The following is a 20595-nucleotide window of genomic DNA, read 5'->3' on the forward strand; positions in this document are numbered from 1 at the left end:
GGTTGATTGTTATCACTCTTTTCATTTCAATTGAGATTTTGGGGACGATCCTTGTTATCATCCCTATGCATTTTATATTAAAAAATATATATTTCATCACTCATGACTCATTGTTTTCACCTTGGTTGGTATGCGACTTGGGTAGGGTAATGGACAAGGTTATCACCACGAATGTATTTTGGTTCCCATGATATTTTTGGGTTTGCCCTCTATAGGAGGCCATTATGCTACAATGAGCATTGCGAAATTAACATGCAATCCTCTTGTAATAATAAAGTAAAATTTATTGAATGAAGCAGCATAAAGATGATGATGACGAGGTGTTTGTGAAAGTGGCCTTGGCATGCAGGATAGTGAGGTGGGTTTTGATGTGTCCCAAAGTGAGATGGTGTGTGGGGTATTGAATCTGTCTTGATGTCTACAAAGTGACACCTAGGGATCGTGATTTTCCCGAAAGGATCACTTGGTAGTTGACAAGGAAATAAGACCTTGGTAATAGGTTGGGATGAATTAACAACAGGGAGAATAATCACTCACACGACTCTCAATGCAAGAAGATAAAGAATTAACAAAGAAGAAGGAGAAGACAAGTGGTTGACGATCAAGGAACACAAGACTCACACGACTCTCAATGCAAGAAGATAAAGAATTAACAAAGAAGAAGGAGAAGACTCTCAATGCAAGAAGATAAAGAATTAACAAAGAAGAAGGAGAAGACAAGTGGTTGACGATCAAGGAACACAAGCTACAAATGGTGGTGTGGCGGAGTTTCAAAGAGCGGCTTAGAGTAGTGCACTGATCATCAGTCGGGCCGACTTCTGAATCTAAAGGGATCCAAAGTGCACTGATCATCAGTCCACGCATCCGTCCGTCGCGGTACCTCAACTAGTCGGTGTGACATGGAGTGATCCTGATCAGTTTGGCGTAGAGGCTCTGCCAGTGCTTAAGATGCGTTTACCCTTTCAAGTGCGATGTGCTAGCCTTGTGTGAAAATTTTACGGTGCATAGAGACTTGGGGAGATTGCCGTTGCAGTTTTCTATGGACTGGTTTTCTTTATTCTTGAAGAAGCTTGCAGTTTTTATTGTTGTACCCTGATCAATTACTTGTTGCAAGGATATCTTGAAATCCAATGGTCTTCTTCAACTACTACTCCAAGGGAAAGCTACAAGTCGAATGAAGTCAGAAGAGGTGATGTGAGGGACATACCACGTCAAAGATCAGATGGAGAGCCTACACCAAGTCTCTGATTCATGGTGGCAAAGAGGTGATTTTGCAAAGTTGCGGTTGAGAAGAAGTTGCGGCTTGTGGAAGATGATTGCGGTTTGATGCAGGTACCATCATTGCCGGTGAATCGGCAAAACATCATGTACCAGTTTGAAGCTTCTTCATTATATGTCAACATTTTCACTTATGCACTCACAAGGTTCTCTGCCTCGGCTATGCCCAAAATGATTGTACTACTTTGTATATGCACTTGCACATATACTTGGCATTTGACTTCTATTAAGGGATCCATGGACAATGTGGGTTTGCGCAGTCCACCGTGCGTGCTAAGTGTAGTGGGTGGGCCAAGTGGAAACATACCCTTAGCCTAAGATGTGGTGCCAATGGGTGTGTGTGTGTGACACAAAGGGGTACAATACCTCTTTATATTCATGTATTGTGTCAAGCAATGATACACAGCAGTTATTTTCTCTTCTTCTTTGTTAATTCTTTATCTTCTTGCATTGAGAGTCGTGTGAGTGATTATTCGCCCTGTTGGGGTTCTGGCCCCAATAGAAATTTCTGGTGGGGATGGAGTTGGCAGTATTAACCTTTGGGAAAGATAAAGATGAGAATAAATTGACATTGTTTTAACGATTTTGGCGAAAGGATATTCCAAAAGGTGGTTGCGAACATGGAGAGCTCAGTCTAATCAAGGTCAGGCATATGAAGACATCAAAGTGGCCTTGGTGCAACATTATAAGTAGGGTGTGTTAGCAGTCATCTCCTATATGTACACTCTATATGTACACTACACACTAGGGCCTTTGTTGTGGGTGTGCCTACCCATTAGGTGTTTCTCCATTTTTTCTCTATTTTTCCTTGTATTTTTCCCTTTTGTTTCTAGTCGTGGGGTAGTAGTTTACTGTGGCCGTTTTTTAGATCTACCTGACTGTATTATTATGGCCGACTTGCTATTTTATGCAAGTCATTGACATGTTGGTGTTGTCGAAATCTTTTAGGCTAGCCGACCAGCACTGTGAGGTGATATAAATATCACCCCTACCCCCCACATCTTTTTGTATCATATCATATGGGATCTTGTATATAGTAGAGTTCATACAGCTTCTCTCTCTCTCTCTCTCTTCTGCGTTTGTTCTTCCACACCTAGTTCTGCATTTTTCAGCTTGTAGTTCTCTCTTGTGTTTGCTCATCTTCATCATGGAGTCTTGCTACGTGTGCTCTCAGTTGTTTGTCCCATATCCGCTCTGCGTACTCTGACATGGTACCAGGTGGCTTGAAGGTGGCTTGACATTGGAGAGCTTGCAGGACTGTTTCTTGAAGACATATCCGCTCTGCATATTCTGACATGGTATCAGAGCCCAGGTGGCTTGAAGGTTGGAGACATTGGAGAGCTTGCAGGACTGTTTCTTGAAGACCTTGGAGATCTTACAAGAGATTTGAAGAGCTTACAGACATTGGAGAGCTTGAAGGTTGGAGACATTGGAGAGCTTGCAGGACTGTTTCTTGAAGACCTTGGAGATCTTACAGGAGATTTGAAGAGCTTGCGGGACTGTTGGTTTTTTCGTGTTGATTAGAGATCTCGTGGGGGGCTGTTCGAGACTTGGAGATTGGGTAGAAGGCGGTCATCACTGTTGGACAGCCACCTTGCATATTAGTTGTAGCCTCTTCTTCAAATTTTTTCCCACCCACTCTCCCTTTATAAGACCAAAGTAACCCCTCGAGATGACAGACTTGCTTGAGATGGCTGAGAAGCACATGAAGATCCCTACTCTCCCCACGTTCCCGGTGGATCGACATTTGGACAGGACCAACTATGGCATCTCAAAGGTTATTATGGAGTATTGGATTCTTATGACTTGGATGATTTCATTTTTGTTAGTGTTCCACAGCCAGAGTTGGAGAACGGGGAGCTTTTACCCTCTACTGAGAAAGAACGAGAGGCTTAGGCACAGTTGTGGGATCGTGTCAATGCCCGTGTGCATTCTTTAAAATCTTCCTTAATTGTACACCATAGGTGATTAATCATATCAAACGTATGACACTCACCAGATGGATTTGGCAACATTTGGCTTCTATGTATAATAGGGTATCACCCATGAAGCGGATCTCCATGGAAGTGCAGATGCGGGTGATGGATCCTGTAAAGTCTTCGACGATGTGGGAGCACATCAACAAGTTTCAGGCTCTTCAATAGGAGGTTCTTCAAGCTAGGGAAGGAGATATCTTGAGAGGACATGGCCATCACTTTGCTGTCTCATCTCACCTCTGAGTACTTAGCTTTTAACTCCTCTTTGATCACCAGTGGCACACTCAGCACCATCACATGGGAGGAGCTTATGCTTATGGTCTTAGTCTAGGAAGAGCATTTTACAAACCCTCCACAAGGCGGAGGTTCTGAGGCCTTGGCTGGCTAGCGGTCACAAGGCCGTAAGAAGGGCAAAGGGAAGTCTTCATAGGAGAATTCTTCCGAGTAGGAGCTCGACTTGGATCGCGATGCCTTGAAGGCAAAGAGTACCTGTAACAATTGTGGTGAGAAAGGCCACTATTGGAGGAGATGTCCTGAGCGGAGCACCGAGAAGGGTGTAGATTCCTCAGTATACTAACCATAAAGACTCCATCTTTTGTGCACTTGGAGATTATGTACACCGCCGTTTCATCTTCTTTGAGTAGGGAAGTGGTTGGACTCACCGCTAGGGACACTCGGGACTCGATTCTCAATAGTGGTGCTTCCAGGCACATGAATCCATCCTGAGAGTTATTACAAGACCTTCAAAGGCACGCAGGTCAAATCCTGATTGGTGAGACGAGTCCACTATACCTATTCACAGCAATGAGGGCAGGTTAGAGATTGTTCCCGATGGCAGAGGGGGGAAGCATTACTCCTAGGTTGTCTTTGTCCCATCTCTTGGTTTTCATCTATTATTAGTGCATGAGGTTTGCAAGACTGGTGTACAGGTGGAGTTTGAGGAGCATTCTATTGCTCTCTCTAGGACAAAGCGATAGGGCAGTTTGTATGGGAAGGTGGAAAGGAGATGGGATTTACAAACTCTAGCTGATGCCTCTTTGTTTCGGAAGCGGTTTGGTTCATTGATTTGGTTGCTGAACACCAAATTGGACTTGAGCTTCCCCATGGGGCTGTTGAGCTCATTCATATGCAGACACCTTTGAAGACATAGGATTGCAGATCTTGCGATATCCGCAAGGCTTCTTGTGAGGTTGTGTGGCTGGCGGAGGTTGCTTGGTGAAATTGGGTTTCCATAGTACGAACCCACGGTCATCCAGAGTCACTTTATTCATGAGAAGTTATTTGTTGATGACCTCTTTGCTAGAGTTTTGTTTGACGGAGGACAATGCGGCAGACCTCTTCACGAATTCTCTACCTCAGGCGATGCTCCAGTAGCACTCCAGCTCACTGGGGTTGGTTCCACATCCAGGAGCTAAGAGGGGGTGTTAGTAGTCATCTCGTGTCTGTACACTACACACTAGGGCCTCTGTTGTGGGTGTGCCCGCCCATTAGGTGTCCTATTTTTCCTTATATGTTTCCCTTTTATTTTTTGTCGTGGGGTAGTAATTTACTGTCCGTTGTTTTTCAAATCTGCCCGACTGTATTGTTCTAGATGACTTGCTATTTTATGCAAGTCGTGGACATGGTGTTGTCCAGCTGCTTTTAGGCTAGCCTATCATCACTTTGGGGTGATATAAATATCACCCATGTCCCCCACACCTTTTTGTATCATATCATATGGGATCTTATATATAGTAGACTTCATACAACTTCTCTCTCTCTCTCTCTCTTCTGCGTTTGTCCTTCCACACCTAGTTCTGCGTTTTCAGGCTGGCCCAGTTCTCTCTTGCATTTTCTCATCTTCATCATGGAGTCTTGGTGCCTGTTCTCTCAGTTGCTTGTCTCATATCCGCACGAATTCCAACAAGGTGAATCCCTAGATGTTTTATGGCAGGAAATCCACCAAAAGTTAAAGCATAGTCTGTCAGATTTGTGGACCACTTTGAGGACTTGTGGTGGGGAAGATGGGATACTTCCCTAGGAATAGAGCACCCATCGGTTTTGCTTAAGAAATATATGTTCATCCAGTACCTTCATGTTGATCCAAAGGAAAAAGTGGAGTTGAAGAGACCTAGAACTTTTGAAGAGGCCTTTAGGATAGACAGAGAGAAGGAGTGGAAGCTATAGTGGTTGGCTCTAAAGCAAAGGGAAGTTCAGATTGAAGGAAGGCCAATTATTTCTAGGGAAAGAAGAGAAGAAGGGAAAATTGCTCCACTAGTCCGGGTGGTTTTAGATCAACTGATGTAGGGTATACCTACCAGGAGGATGGGAGGTTATACATACCCTATGCTATTAAGAAGAGAAGACATGCAACATGTTAGGTGGAGGGAAGAGATGTTAAATCAGTAGGAGTCAGAAGAGAGACAATCACGGAATCAAATGGATGAGGCTCAATGCTTCTGTGGAGTAAGGGCTCATATGGCACTTCAATGTCTGCAGCCAAGGAGAGCTCCACGTGGAGTCTAAGCTATCATTAAGAGGCAAGAGGTCAATAGAGCTGTTGATTATTGGGATGAAGTTAGAGAGACTCAAGTGCCCGAACAGTAGCCATCCCAACTTAAGTTCAGATTTGTAATGTAAGTATGCTGAAGCAGCCCCACTGAAGAGGAGAGTGAAGTTACTGGTCTAAGAAGTGGGAAGATCAACTTTGATACTTGTGTAATAAGGTCTTCAGATGGATCATATAATGAGACAGATTTGGGCCAAGGTTTGTTAGAAGCAGAAGTGGAAGACCCATGCAACGATGTTCATCAAGTCTTGGGGTTGACTGTTGGTATGCTTACGAAGGAAGTAGACCTAGTTTTGAAGGATGCTTGCCATATGGTTTCAGGAAGACGTGTCATGTGCACAAAGTGTATCTACTGTGTGCAGCACACACACAAGACTAACTTCGAGGCTTAGGGATGCTTGGAGCTAGGCAGGCTAATTGGCGAGCTAGGATAGGGATGGACTGATGGGCGGGCGCTCGGATCATTCAGTCAATTAGTTAGAGTCTTGTGAGGTCATGCGAGAGCTCTGCGGTCAGGAGCCTGGATCTAGTGCAAACATGCACTTGCTTCATGCAACCGACGTCAGGAGCGGTCTCGAGGCCCGCGAGGGTAGCTCCATGGCAATATGGGACATCACAAGGTAGAGACTGGTCGGTGCATCCTGCTAGTTAGCTCAACTCGTGGCTCGATGGGACAACCAGGTCTCGTGGGTTTTGCCCATTGTTGTCATGGTTGCTACTCTATTGGATTCTACTACTCTATTGGGTTTCTTCATAGCAGGATTACCTGACTCATACCGTTTACAGGTCAAGAATAACAAGTGTAAAACTTTGGACAAGGCCATTCACTCTACACATATTTATGATGATACAATGGTCTCTTCCAAAACTAAGACCGTAAACCGAGCAGGGGAACAAGCACAAAAGGAAGTTCTCCATGCCGATGACTAGCACGACAGAAAGAAAGTCTTCGGACCAACCTTTGAAGAATTCTAACTCAACTCGAGCGAAGAAAAACCGACTCCTCAAGGCTTTGAAGCTCAAGAAGGAGGATGATGCTTCATCTACGAAGAAAAAAGACACGTGTAATGAGTGCCCAAAGAAGAAGGGTGCTGAGCTAACGCAGGACCCAAGATGAAGGCAGCCAACCAGTTATCTTTGACAAGTACAATGTGCTTTCTTGCCCTAGTTCATGTTCTGATTGTCTGTTGAACTCTAAGGTTTTCGGCTTGCGCAATCTTCTCTGAGTTTATGGAGAAGTGAATGGCCATAGAATCCACATTCTTCTGGACCCTGGAAGCTCACACATTTTTGTCAATTACAAACTTGTGCAGAAATTGGGTCTGGACATGATGCCTAGCGATCATACTTATGAGGTATGCCTACCTGCAAGTCGGCAAGTGTGGGATTGAAAGGTGGAGAAGCTACCAATGTAGATTCAAGACTACAGAGATATCCTAGAATGCTACATTATGCACCTAGAGCATGTAGACTTGCTATTAGGGATTGCGTGGTTTAAGACCATTAAGGTCCAGATAGATTGGTCTAGTCATTCTTTTTCTTTTGAACATAGGAACACCCAATTTTCCATTCAAGGCGATTGTATACATCCCTCTCAAATACAGTTGATTTTCGAAATATAATGGATAATTTCTTCTTTGTATACTGTTTTCCACTGTGTCTTGATTCCACTTTCTTCATTTCTCATACCTGCTATGGATGCTAATGAAATAAGTGTGTTTGAAAGAAAAGAATTAAAAAAGTTACTTGACTCGTTTCAAGATGTATTTCCTAAGGAGCTACCATCGGGTTCACCACCCGAAAGGACATTTGATCATCGTATTGATCTAGTCCCTGGTGCTCAACCTGTTAGCATTCCACCATACAGGATGAGCCAAGATGAGGAAGATGAGTTGGCTAAACAACTCACAAATTATTTGAGGATGGACTAGATCCATTCAAGTAAATCGCCTTGGGGTGCGCATGTGTTACTTGAATGGACTAGATCCATTCAAGTAAATCGCCTTGGGGTGCGCATGTGTTACTTAGGAGAAAGAAGAATAACACCTAGCAAATGTATGTAGATTACAAAAGACTAAACAAAGTGACAATCAAGAACCATTATCCTCTCCCCAGATCAGATGACCTTATTGACCATTTACTGTGGGAGCAAAGTATTTCACAAAGATAGATTTACGTACTAGCTACCACCAGATACGTATTCATGACACGTCGAAAGAACCGCCTTTCGGACTAGGTATGGCCATTACGAGTTTCACATGTTACCTTTTGGATCGACCAATGCTCCAGTCACTTTCCACCAGCAAATGATAAAAGATCTTTTTGTAAACATTTGGGGAAGTTCGTGGTGGTGTTCCTGGATGATATTTTAGTTTACAGTCGTACTCTCAAGGGTCATGTTAGACACCTCACAATTGTCTTGATTGTTTTAGATAGAATCGACTGTATGCTAAAATTAGTAAATGTAAGTTTTTTATGACAAAAATCATTTACTTGGGACACAAGATCACACGAGACGGGCTAAGCATTGAGGGTGACTACTATGACTGAGTGCAGAAGGTTTTAGCTTGGCCAGTACTGCAGACGGTGCGACAACTTCGTTCTTTTCTCGATTTTGTTGTTTTTCTTCAGAAATCTATGCGCGAGTACTCTCAGCTCACACTACCAACAATGACCAACTTGTTTAAAGGTCATGGACATAAGTCAAATCAGCCTATCCCTTGGAATAATGATTTAGATATGTCCCTCAGACTTTTGAAAGATAAAGTCAAGGAAGCACCTACCTTATCACTGCCTAGTCGGCCTTGTATTCTTGAGACCAACGTGAGTGACTATGTGATCGAGGCTGCTCTATTCCAAGATGTAGCTCTATTGCTTTCGATAGTTGAAAGCTGGACGACACTCAATCTCGTTGGCCAACCCTTGAGAAGGAGCTTTACGCTATTATTTATGCTCCCAAGGTTTGGAGACATTATTTATATGGCTCCAAGTTTGTAGTATTGAGACTGATAGTCAATCAAGTATGTGTGTGATGCAGATGATTTGAGAGGACGAAAAACTAGATGGGCAGAGTTAATGCAAGATTTTAATTTTGAAATACGCTACCGCAAGGGGTTCATGAATAGTGTAGCAGATGCGCTTAGTCAAATCAAAGAGGTGAATACTTTGTTGTTCACAGAGATTTCCACTGACTTATTTCAGTCATTAAGAGGGCTTTACATGACTGATAGTTATTTTGGTCCATATTGGCAAAGGATCCAGGATGGGAGATCCTTCATTGACCAAGACTCGATGACTGAGCAACCTACGATTCAAGCTGCGGGAGGCCACTGGATGATTCGTAGTAATGGTTTATTGTTCTGCAATGACAAATTTGTGTACCATAGGTCCTGGGGACATTAGGTATAACATTTTTAAGGAGTGTTACGACGTCCCTTCTATTGGAAACCCCGAGGTACACATGACATTAGCTTTAGTGAGACACTTTTTATTGGCCAAAGATGAAAGGGTATGTAGAAGATTTTGTCCTCAAGTATCAAATTTGTTAAGCGAATAAAGTTGAATGCTTTAGACAAGCTAGGATGTTGCATCCTTTGCAAATCCTAGGTAATAAGTGGGAAAGTATTTCCACGGATTTTATTACTGGATTGCAAAGAACACATCAAGGGCACAATTCTATTTGGGTTGTGGTAGACCACTTGGCAAAGATGGGTAGATTTTTACCTGCACGGAAGACTATTATGGCTATGCAATTAGCAAGACAATTTATCAAGCAATTGTTTAGACTGTACGGTTTACCCACAGGGGACATAGTCAGTGATAGGGACTCTAAGTTTACAAGTTACTTTTGGAGACTTGTTTTTGAGAAGTTGGAAACAACTTTGAATCTGAGTTCCTCAGATCATCCTCAATCTGATGGCCATACTGAAAGGGTGAATCAAACTTTGGAGGACATGCTTCGTACATGTCTTCAAAAGATAGGGTTCATGGTTGGATTATCTTCCCATGTTAGAATTTGCATACAACAGTACTAAGAATACGAGTAGGTTTTAGTCCTTTTATGCTTATATATGGATTTCAACCTAGATCACCTATTACTGTGGGATTTTCAGGACTTCAGTGTATGATGCAGCGCGTACTTTTTTTGCAAGACATTCAAGAAATGTTACAAGTTCGAAGGAATCTATTAGAAGTGCTTATGACATAGACTGATTATATTCTAGTAGACATCATTTATCGAGAAGTTTTCCTAAAATAACGATGGTGTATTTGCGAGTTCCAAAAGATTCCAAGACATTACGAACGAGTCAATCTCTGAAATTGTCCTCTAGATAATGCGGATCATTTCGGGTTGATCGCCAGATGTGTTCCAGTGCATATGAATTGGACTTGCCTTCTCATGTGAAAGTTCATCCCGTATTTCATGTCATTAGACTTAAGGAAGCACTGGGTGGAGCAGACCAATTAGTTACTCCTCAAGAAATCATAGATGTCGAGGATATAACATTTGTGCCACATGAACCAGAAAAGATTCTTGGATTTCGTAAAAGATGTTTACGGCATATGCTACTCACAGAATAAAAGATCAAGTGGAAGAATTGTCTTGAGGAGGATGCTACATGGGAGACATTGACTACCCTTCAGAGGGATTACCATGAGTTTTTACTAAGCTCAAGAGTGAGGTCTTAGAGGAAGAGGAGTATGTCATGTGCACAAAGTGTATCTACCATGTGTAGTGCATTAACAAGAAGTGCATTTTCACATTAATGTAGGCTAAGCCTGCGATTTTATGGGATCGTTGGAATTTCATAAGAATTCCTGATCAGAAGGATCATGCAAGAAGGCAGTATCTCCCGGCCATATTTGTGAATCCATCTTTGCACTTTTCTTCTCACCCGCAATCTTGTCACATGGCACTTTACAAATCCCCCCTTCCATTTTCGTTTCGTTTCGAGTCTATGTAGTTTATCTAAACACATGTCTAGGCTACCATGCACACAAGACTAGCTTTGAGGCTTGGGGTAGCTTGGAGCTAGGCAAAGGCTACGAGCTAGGTTGGACTGATGGGTGAGCGCCCATGTGTGCAAACACCCAGTGACCAACCAAGAGCCTATAAAAGGTGGCCCATGTCAATTAGTTAGTTAGAGTCTCGTGAGGTCATGTGAGAGCTCTGCGGTCAAGAGTCTGGATCTAGTGCAGACATGCACCTGCTTCATGCAGCCGAGGCCGACAGCAGTCCCAAGGCCCGCGAGGGTAGCTCCGTTGGTGATATGGGATGTCATAGGGTAGAGATTAGTCGGTGCATCTTGCTAGTTAACTCAACTTGTGGCTCAGTGGGGACAGCCAGGTCTTGTGGGTTTTGCCCACGCGGCTGTCATGGTTGGGTGGTGAGTAAGCCTGCACCCCCCTTCACGGTTTATGACTTTGTTTTGTAGGTTTCGAGTGAGGAATACTCTACGAGGATACCCTTGGTCTTTTGACAAGACGTCTGGAGGAAGGTGATATTGTGAACCAGACATCTGAGTGTACTAGAAGTGGCAAGGGATTCCGTGGATGTTATGGCCAATGAATGCGATCAAGCTGAGCTGCAAGATGCTTCTCTGTGTTTTGTTGATACTTTTTTGAATGATATTGATGTCGCTTGTTTTAAAAAGGTTGATGAGAATGTTGCTGCAAAGGGTTTTGAGCCTTTGAATGTGGGTTGTATGGATATCCATTCAAATGGCTATGATAATGTGGTTGAAGAAATTTGTGGACTACATCGTGCAAACTGTGTATGAAGCAATTTCAAGTCTTGGATGATGTAAATAATCGGATTGAGCTGGAAGATGTTTCTACATGCTTTGTTGATGCCTCTTTGGATGACAATTTTGTTATCGGTCTTGAAGCGGATGATGGGAGTATTGTTACAGATGTTGTTGAGCTTGTGGATATGGACTATGTGAATGTCTAGCTGAGTGGCTATGGTGAGTTAATTGAGCGTGGTTGCATGCAAGGTGTTGTCTCTGTTGTGGAAGCAGACCCAAGGTGTGGATGCTATCAAGGGTGGTCAGAATGATGGTATCTGTGGAGACTCTATTTTGCAAGGAAGCGAGAGTTGTAAGAAGGTTTGTGACTCCATATTGGGACATGATCATTTTATTCATGTGAATGTTTTTGGAGGTGGTCTGGATGGGTAGCCTTGTGATGGCAAGGATGTGTTTGGGGAAGAGAAGATGGTTTTTCTTGTAGATACAGATACTTTTGGGAAATGGGATAAATGTCGGATGGAGGCACATAGGTTGCGAAAAGGTTATAGGCCATATGGTGACACCACGATGTCGATGGATGGAGGAACTGAGAGAAGGGCAAACAGAAGGTCTGGTTGGATTGTGCCATGTGATAGAAGCACATTACTGATGTTGTTCACATGATGTCTACAAGTATTTGATCCAAGTGGGTAGATCCATTCAGTTAGAAGACTATGGAGGATGGTGTTGTGGCCGTTTGATCCAGGATGAGAATCAACTAGTTGGAGTTGGAGCTAATATAGTCTTTGAATAAATTATGGCCAGAATAATGATTGAGCATGAATGCTGCAAACTATGGTGGGTTTTTTTGTGCCGAAGAGATGAGCCCAAAGGATGTGCCTATCTCGAACCCCAAGAGGATAATAAGCCTGTAAGATATGTTAGAAACCATAGAAAATATGACCGTTGCATAGCGAGGTAGGTTAACACAGGTGCGCAAATGAAAATGGAAAGAACATAGATGATTGAGGAAGATGACGGCACTAAGTTCTCGAAGAAATCAAGGCGGTTACAAGGTAGAAGAGGCAGAATACGTGTGGATCGTTAATGGTTTGGGGGTGAAACTTTGCGAGTGAGTAGGACATCCGGCCTCCGATGCAGGTGAAACTTTATGAGTAGGTCCATGGGGATTCTACCCCTCCATTTTCAAACTATCACCACCATCAGATGCCGAATGGATGGGCGGTGTGCTGCCACTCACTATTTCTCACATAGTATCCAAAGGATCCCCTATACAAAAAATAGCGAGTTTGGGTGGCACATCATTATCATATAGCATTCGATGGTAGTGAAACTTTGCGAGAGGGTCCATGGGTCTTTTATCCCTTCACTCGCAAAGTTTGACTACCATTATCATATAGCATTCGATGGTAGTGAAACTTTGCGAGAGGGTCCATGGGTCTTTTATCCCTTCACTCGCAAAGTTTGACTACCATCGAATGCTGAATGGGCAAGACGGTGTGCTATCACCCGCTATTTTTCTTGCATAGTGCCCAAGGGGTCTCCTATGCAAAAAATAGCGATGGAGGGGTAAGAGACCCATGGACCCGCTCGCAAAGTTTGACCTACATCGGATATCGTATGATTATGATACGCCACACCACCAACAATGCCCTTTGTTTGCATAGATATCAGCTTCAGTATGTTCACATGTCCAATCCTCTTGTGCCAAGTAAATATGAGGTTATAACATAAGGGATGTATAGCAAAATCGAACAAGGATAGATGAGGGATTATATACAATACATGGATCATAAAAGGAAGGAGGGTCAAACAAATCAATTCTCGGCAAGCGTTATGCACTCAAAGGGGCACGACAGTATATGATGAAGCATGTAGAAGCATGTAGACAAAGTGGGTTGTGAGAGCCATGCAACAAGCTAAGGATCTCAAGGGGCACATAAAAACTATGCGAATTAGACGTTTCTCAAATACAGGAGAGCATGAGAGCGGCCTCACGCATGAGGCAACTAGATCGAATGCATCACTACCATCAAAGAGGAGGACAAGGAGCCTAGGGCAGATCAAACTAGAACTAGAAGGGTGGATTGAATCAGCCCTCCTTTTGAAGGATGAGAGTAGGCAAGAAAGAGCCTTCCACATTTACAACAGGCAGAAGGGATAAGAAACCCTAATCAACGGAGAGAGGAAGCATAGGGAGCCTGCACATGCCGTCAGAAAGGAAAGGGTTGATGCCATGCAAAAATTTGGATGAGGTAGCGATTACTATTAATTAACATAGCATTAATAAGGTGATAACATTATAAGAAAGTCAGAGTTACTCAAAGATGGAGACCGTCACGGAGACATGCTGTTGTTGAATCGTCATGTTATTATCAAACGTCTTGCTTAATTTATACAATTGGGTTTATACCCTTTCGTGTGTGCCACTTCACTGTGGATGTTCACACATGCGGACATAAGTATTATATCCAACAACATTAGATACCACCTCTTTGTATTTGGCCCAAACTTCAATGGTTTTGTTTTCACATCTAGCCTTGTATACCCTGAAACATAAAGAACGTGTTACAATTACCTAGCACGCACAAGAGTCTCCCTACTTTGATATATAAATCAAGCTATGCCAATTTGCAGTGCCTGAATGAGTTGTGCCACCTCATCCTTATTCGGCTTATTCACATAATAAACAAACCATCACATGTATATACATTTGTGTATCAACTCTACCACATCCAGCCCATGGGTGGTTTCTTTCTGAACGATTATACAATTTCTGGCATTCCATATCTCCCACAAGTTGCCAAACCTAATTATGTTGAAGATCAAATCAGTAGCCGCATCACTGGCTGCCCATCTCCCTAAGATCCAATCCCCCCATTGGAGCCTCGCCCACGAATGTTCGGGCACGAGACTAGGCTGGTGGTCACTCCGAAAATCGAAACCGAAAAAATTTTCCATGCCCGGAAAGCGGGGACGATTCTACCTTTTTGAATTTTCTTAACGAATTTTTCTAACGAGATCAATTTTAAACTATCCTTCACCTGAATAAACCAGATAGAAGGAAACTATCACTGATATAATTTGATCATTTGAGTAATTTCAACGCTTTTTTCCTAATCAAGATCAGGCACAACCGTTGACCCACTCAATTGAGAAATTTATCAGGGACTTAACTAGCTACTCGAATCCTAGCATAATCCTAAGATTTTTCAGTTTGATTATTAAAACTCCACTGATTCCAGCCTAACCCCATCCGGCCCATGGGTTAGCCACCACCCTACCACTGGAATCGGTAGAACCAAACAAGTACTCACCCACCCATAATTGAAATGTCTTTCTTAACTTTAGCTTTAGAAAACAGATACGCACACACTCCTCTTTAAAACTTTAATATAAAAATAATCCATTGACAAAACAGATATGATCACAGATTTCATAACTCAAAATTTCCATTCAATCCTTTGTTTCACAAAAACAGTACCACTCTGGACTCTCTGTTGGGACCATCTGGCCAGCACCCAACGAGATCCAGTAACAGATTACAATAATCATTTCGTCAACATACATATAAATATCTTCCTCGACATACGTATGGGTGTCCTAAGCACCGCGAGCCTGTGCATTGCCTGGTCAGAACCCTCCAGGATTCTCCTTAGGTATCCTGGTACTTCACTCAGGGACCGCTTTGTCGACCCTCGCCCATCGTACCGGAAGCACACCATTTTTCACCATACCCAGGCTGGTCAAGACCTGGGCAGGTTTTTGCCACGTGAGCTGTCCCTCGACCACTCCCCGCCAGCTGTTGCAACCGAACTTCCCTTAGATAAACATATATGCCAAATGCTCCCTCCAGCATTCTGGCGTAAGACAATCCTTTAAGAAAACAGGGTTTCTATGTAAGTTTTCAGTTTTGATTTTGTTTGAAAATCATGAATAATCTTAAATCTGTATCCTTATACTTCTAGATCCAGGTCTGAATTCCAAACAGAATTCCTCGAATTCTGTTAACTTGATCCTCAGATTAAGTTATGTTGATCCTCAGATCAAAATAAAAAGTCTTAACTTAGTTTCAGATTCGGTGGGGGGATTTGAGTACATTTTTTCTGAACTGGGCACATCGTCATTGATTGAAACTGACGAAGAAATTAGGTCTTAGTCAATAGTCTGAATCATAGTTTGGGTCTGGAAATGTTCTTCCTAAACTATCTTTCTCGAAAGGTACTAATTCGATTTCTCTTTTTCTAAATTTCATTCGACGATCCGAATATTTGCTTACAGATTTCTAAAACATGAATTTCTTATGAGGAAGAAAATAATCATTTATCTCGATCTCCGACTTCGATAGTTTAATTGAATTTTCTCATTACCATCTTAGTGAATATGAAATGGTAGCATTTCTTTTCACAGATTATCTACTTATTCATTTTTTCAATTTTTACGAAAATTAAACAGAGGATTAAGAGAACCCTATATGCTTCTATTTATGCATAAAATCTAATTCTGATGAAAGTCACACTTTTATTGTCATAAAAATTATTTATGAGGAGAAACACTCTTTTAATATGAAAGAATTTCTTTTATGCATTCATTTATGCATAAAAATCATTTATGACAAAAATCACACTTTTAATATAAAAAAAATCTTTTATGCATATGTTTATGCATACAAATCATTTATAATAAAAATCACTCTTTTAATATAAAAGAATTTCTTTTATGCATCCAGTTATGCATAAAAATCATTTATGATGAAAATCACACTTTTAATATAAAAAAATATCTTCTATGCATATATTTATGCATACAAATCATTTATGATAAAAATCACTCTTTTAATATAAAAGAATTTCTTTTATGCATCCATTTATGCATAAAAATCATTTATGATGAAAATCACACTTTAAATATAAGAAAATATCTTCTATGCATATGTTTATGCATACAAATCATTTATGATAAAAATCACTCTTTTAATGTAAAAGAGTTTCTTTTATGCATCCATTTAAGCATAAAAATCATTTATGATGAAAACCACACTTTTAATATAAAAAATATCTTTTATGCATATGTTTATGTATACAAATCATTTATGATAAAAATCACTCTTTTAATATAAAAGAATTTATTTTATGCATCTATTTATGATGAAAATCACACTTTTAATATAAAAAAATATCTTCTATGCATATGTTTATGCATACAAATCATTTATGATAAAAATCACTCTTTTAATATAAAAGAATTTCTTTTATGCATCCATTTATGCATAAAAATCATTTATGATGAAAACCACACTTTTAACATTAAAAAATATCTTTTATGCATATGTTTATGCATACAAATCATTTATGACAAAAATCACTCTTTTAATATAAAAGAATTTCTTTTATGCATAAAAATCATTTATGATAAAAATCACACTTTTAATATAAAAAAATATCTTCTATGCATATGTTTATGCATATAAATCATTTATGATAAAAATCACTCTTTTAATATAAAAGAATTTCTTTTTTGCATCCATTTATGCATAAAAATCATTTATGATGAAAACCACACTTTTAATATAAAAAATATCTTTTATGCATATGTTTATGCATACAAATCATTTATGATAAAAATCACTCTTTTAATATAAAAGAATTTTTTTATGCATCTATTTATGCATAAAAATCATTTATGATGAAAATTACACTTTTAATATAAAAAAATATCTTCTATGCATATGTTTATACATACAAATCATTTATGATAAAAATCACTCTTTTAATATAAAAGAATTTCTTTTATGCATCCATTTATGCATATAAATCATTTATGATGAAAACCACACTTTTAATATAAAAAATATCTTTTATGCATATGTTTATGCATACAAATCATTTATGATAAAAATCACTCTTTTAATATAAAAGAAAATTTTTATGCATCTATTTATGCATAAAAATCATTTATGATGAAAATCGCACTTTTAATATAAAAAAATATCTTCTATGCATATGTTTATACATACAAATCATTTATGATAAAAATCACTCTTTTAATATAAAAGAATTTCTTTTATGCATCCATTTATGCATATAAATCATTTATGATAAAAACCACACTTTTAATATAAAAAATATCTTTTATGCATATGTTTATGCATACAAATCATTTATGATAAAAATCACTCTTTTAATATAAAAGAATTTCTTTTATGCATCCATTTATGCATAAAAATCATTTATGATGAAAATCACACTTTTAATATAAAAAATATCTTCTATGCATATGTTTATGGATACAAATCATTTATGATAAAAATCATTCTTTTAATATAAAAGAATTTCTTTTATGCATCCATTTATGCATAAAAATCATTTATGATGAAAACCACAGTTTTAATATAAAAAATATCTTTTATGCATATGTTTATGCATACAAATCATTTATGATAAAAATCACTCTTTTAATATAAAAAAATTTCTTTTATGCATCCATCTATGCATAAAAATCATTTATGATGAAATTCACACTTTTAATATAAAAAAAAATCTTCTATGCATATGTTTATGCATACAAATCATTTATGATAAAAATCACTCTTTTAATATAAATTTTTTTTATGCATCCATTTATGCATAAAATCATTTATGATGAAAACCACACTTTTAATATGAAAAATATCTTTTATGCATATGTTTATGCATACAAATCATTTATGATAAAAATCACTCTTTTAATATAAAAGAATTTCTTTTATGCATCCATTTATGCATAAAAATCATTTATGATGAAAATCGCACTTTTAATATAAAAAAATATCTTCTATGCATATGTTTATACATACAAATCATTTATGATAAAAATCACTCTTTTAATATAAAAGAATTTCTTTTATGCATCCATTTATGCATATAAATCATTTATGATAAAAACCACACTTTTAATATAAAAAATATCTTTTATGCATATGTTTATGCATACAAATCATTTATGATAAAAATCACTCTTTTAATATAAAAGAATTTCTTTTATGCATCCATTTATGCATAAAAATCATTTATGATAAAAATCACACTTTTAATATAAAAAATATCTTCTATGCATATGTTTATGGATACAAATCATTTATGATAAAAATCACTCTTTTAATATAAAAGAATTTCTTTTATGCATCCATTTATGCATAAAAATCATTTATGATGAAAACCACACTTTTAATATAAAAAATATCTTTTATGCATATGTTTATGCATACAAATCATTTATGATAAAAATCACTCTTTTAATATAAAAAAATTTCTTTTATGCATCCATCTATGCATAAAAATCATTTATGATGAAATTCACACTTTTAATATAAAAAAATATCTTCTATGCATATGTTTATGCATACAAATCATTTATGATAAAAATCACTCTTTTAATATAAAAGATTTTTTTATGCATCTATTTATGCATAAAATCATTTATGATGAAAACCACACTTTTAATATGAAAAATATCTTTTATGCATATGTTTATGCATACAAATCATTTATGATAAAAATCACTCTTTTAATATAAAAGAATTTCTTTTATGCATTCATTTATGCATAAAAATCATTTATGATGAAAATAACACTTTTATAATCAAAATAAAAATTTCAATATGCTTCCTTCTATACATAGAATTTAATTCTAAAGAAAGTAATATTTTTTTAATAAAATATTTTTTTGTATGCATTTTTCTATACCTAGGATGAAAAATAACACTTTAAGAATACATATACGATGGGAATTACTCTTTTTGGATAAAAAAGTAAAACTTATTTTTCACAATTTCAGAAAAGTTTCGCCATAACCTCCTTTGTATGGCTGACCATTTTTCAATTTTTGACTCTCTAAAATTAATTAGAAGTTCACTAAGAGTATTTAAATCATTCTAATGTAAACATTTTCTACTTTATCAAAGTGAAACATTATGAAAAACATGATTTTATGCATTAATTATTCATCTAGGATAAGAATGGTTGGATGTACTAAGGAAGAGAGGGGAATGCCTTTTTTCAATGAGGCATAACATCATTTTCCATTTAGAGAAGAAGACAAAAATCATAAAAAACCATAAAATGAATAGAAAAGAGAAGAATCTCCAACTTACGAAGGAATTTGAGAGCTTTCCTTTGGCTTGATGGTTTGAGGGTTCTACTCTTGTTTGAAACAAGAGTGGCCACCAATCTTTAGAAGAGGGAAGGTCAAAAAACTAATGAATTATGAGTAAATTCACAGTTTTCTGGCTCTTGGGAGAAGTAGGGTAACAGTGCAAAAACACTATTAAGCTTCAACAAAGGGAAAGGCTTCTATTTATAGGAAATAGTGAGCTTCTAACCAAGCCAACTGATTCTAGAATTTCCCAGATCAGTTTGATCAATTTTTGACCATTTTTGGGTCAGTTTAGTCCACTTTTTGGATCTAGTTGAAACAGGAGAGAGGAGAGATAAAAACATCTCATTATTTGGGAGTTCAAAACTCTCCCACACATGTGAAATAGGCGCCTCCTTCATGAGGGAAATTCCCCCATACTGAGGTGTCAAAAATGCATCATTTTATCTAAATATCTCGAGTCTTTTTTAACTATTAACTTTGTCCTTAGTCAACTCTTCATCTTATGTAAGTATTTACTCATTTTTGGAGGATTTTCCTTTTATTCTTCTATTTATCTCCTCCCTACATTTAGATGAATCTTATTGGTCCATAGGAACCTTAATTTAAAATTTTGAAAAAATCTTGACTCCCAGGATAATGCCTCTTGAACAGATTTTACTTAATTTCTAATGCACCTTCTGAAAATCTTTTTGAACTTCTATTTCAGGGAAACTTATTTTAATAAGATGAGATATTTTTCTATCCAAAAATATTTAAAAACTGAATTATCACTCTCTAGAAGATTTTCTCTCTCTAGACCAAAACTGGTAAAAATAAGACCTTTTATATTTTTGAAGAGGGATTTGATTACAGGGGAAGATGCTGGACATCTTGAGAGGCTGGGGAGGAATCTTACATTCTCTCCCAC

Source organism: Cibotium barometz, chromosome 41 (genome assembly GCF_041138505.1).
Source record: "Cibotium barometz isolate CiBa-2024 chromosome 41, ASM4113850v1, whole genome shotgun sequence".
Classification (NCBI taxonomy): Eukaryota; Viridiplantae; Streptophyta; class Polypodiopsida; order Cyatheales; family Cibotiaceae; genus Cibotium; species Cibotium barometz.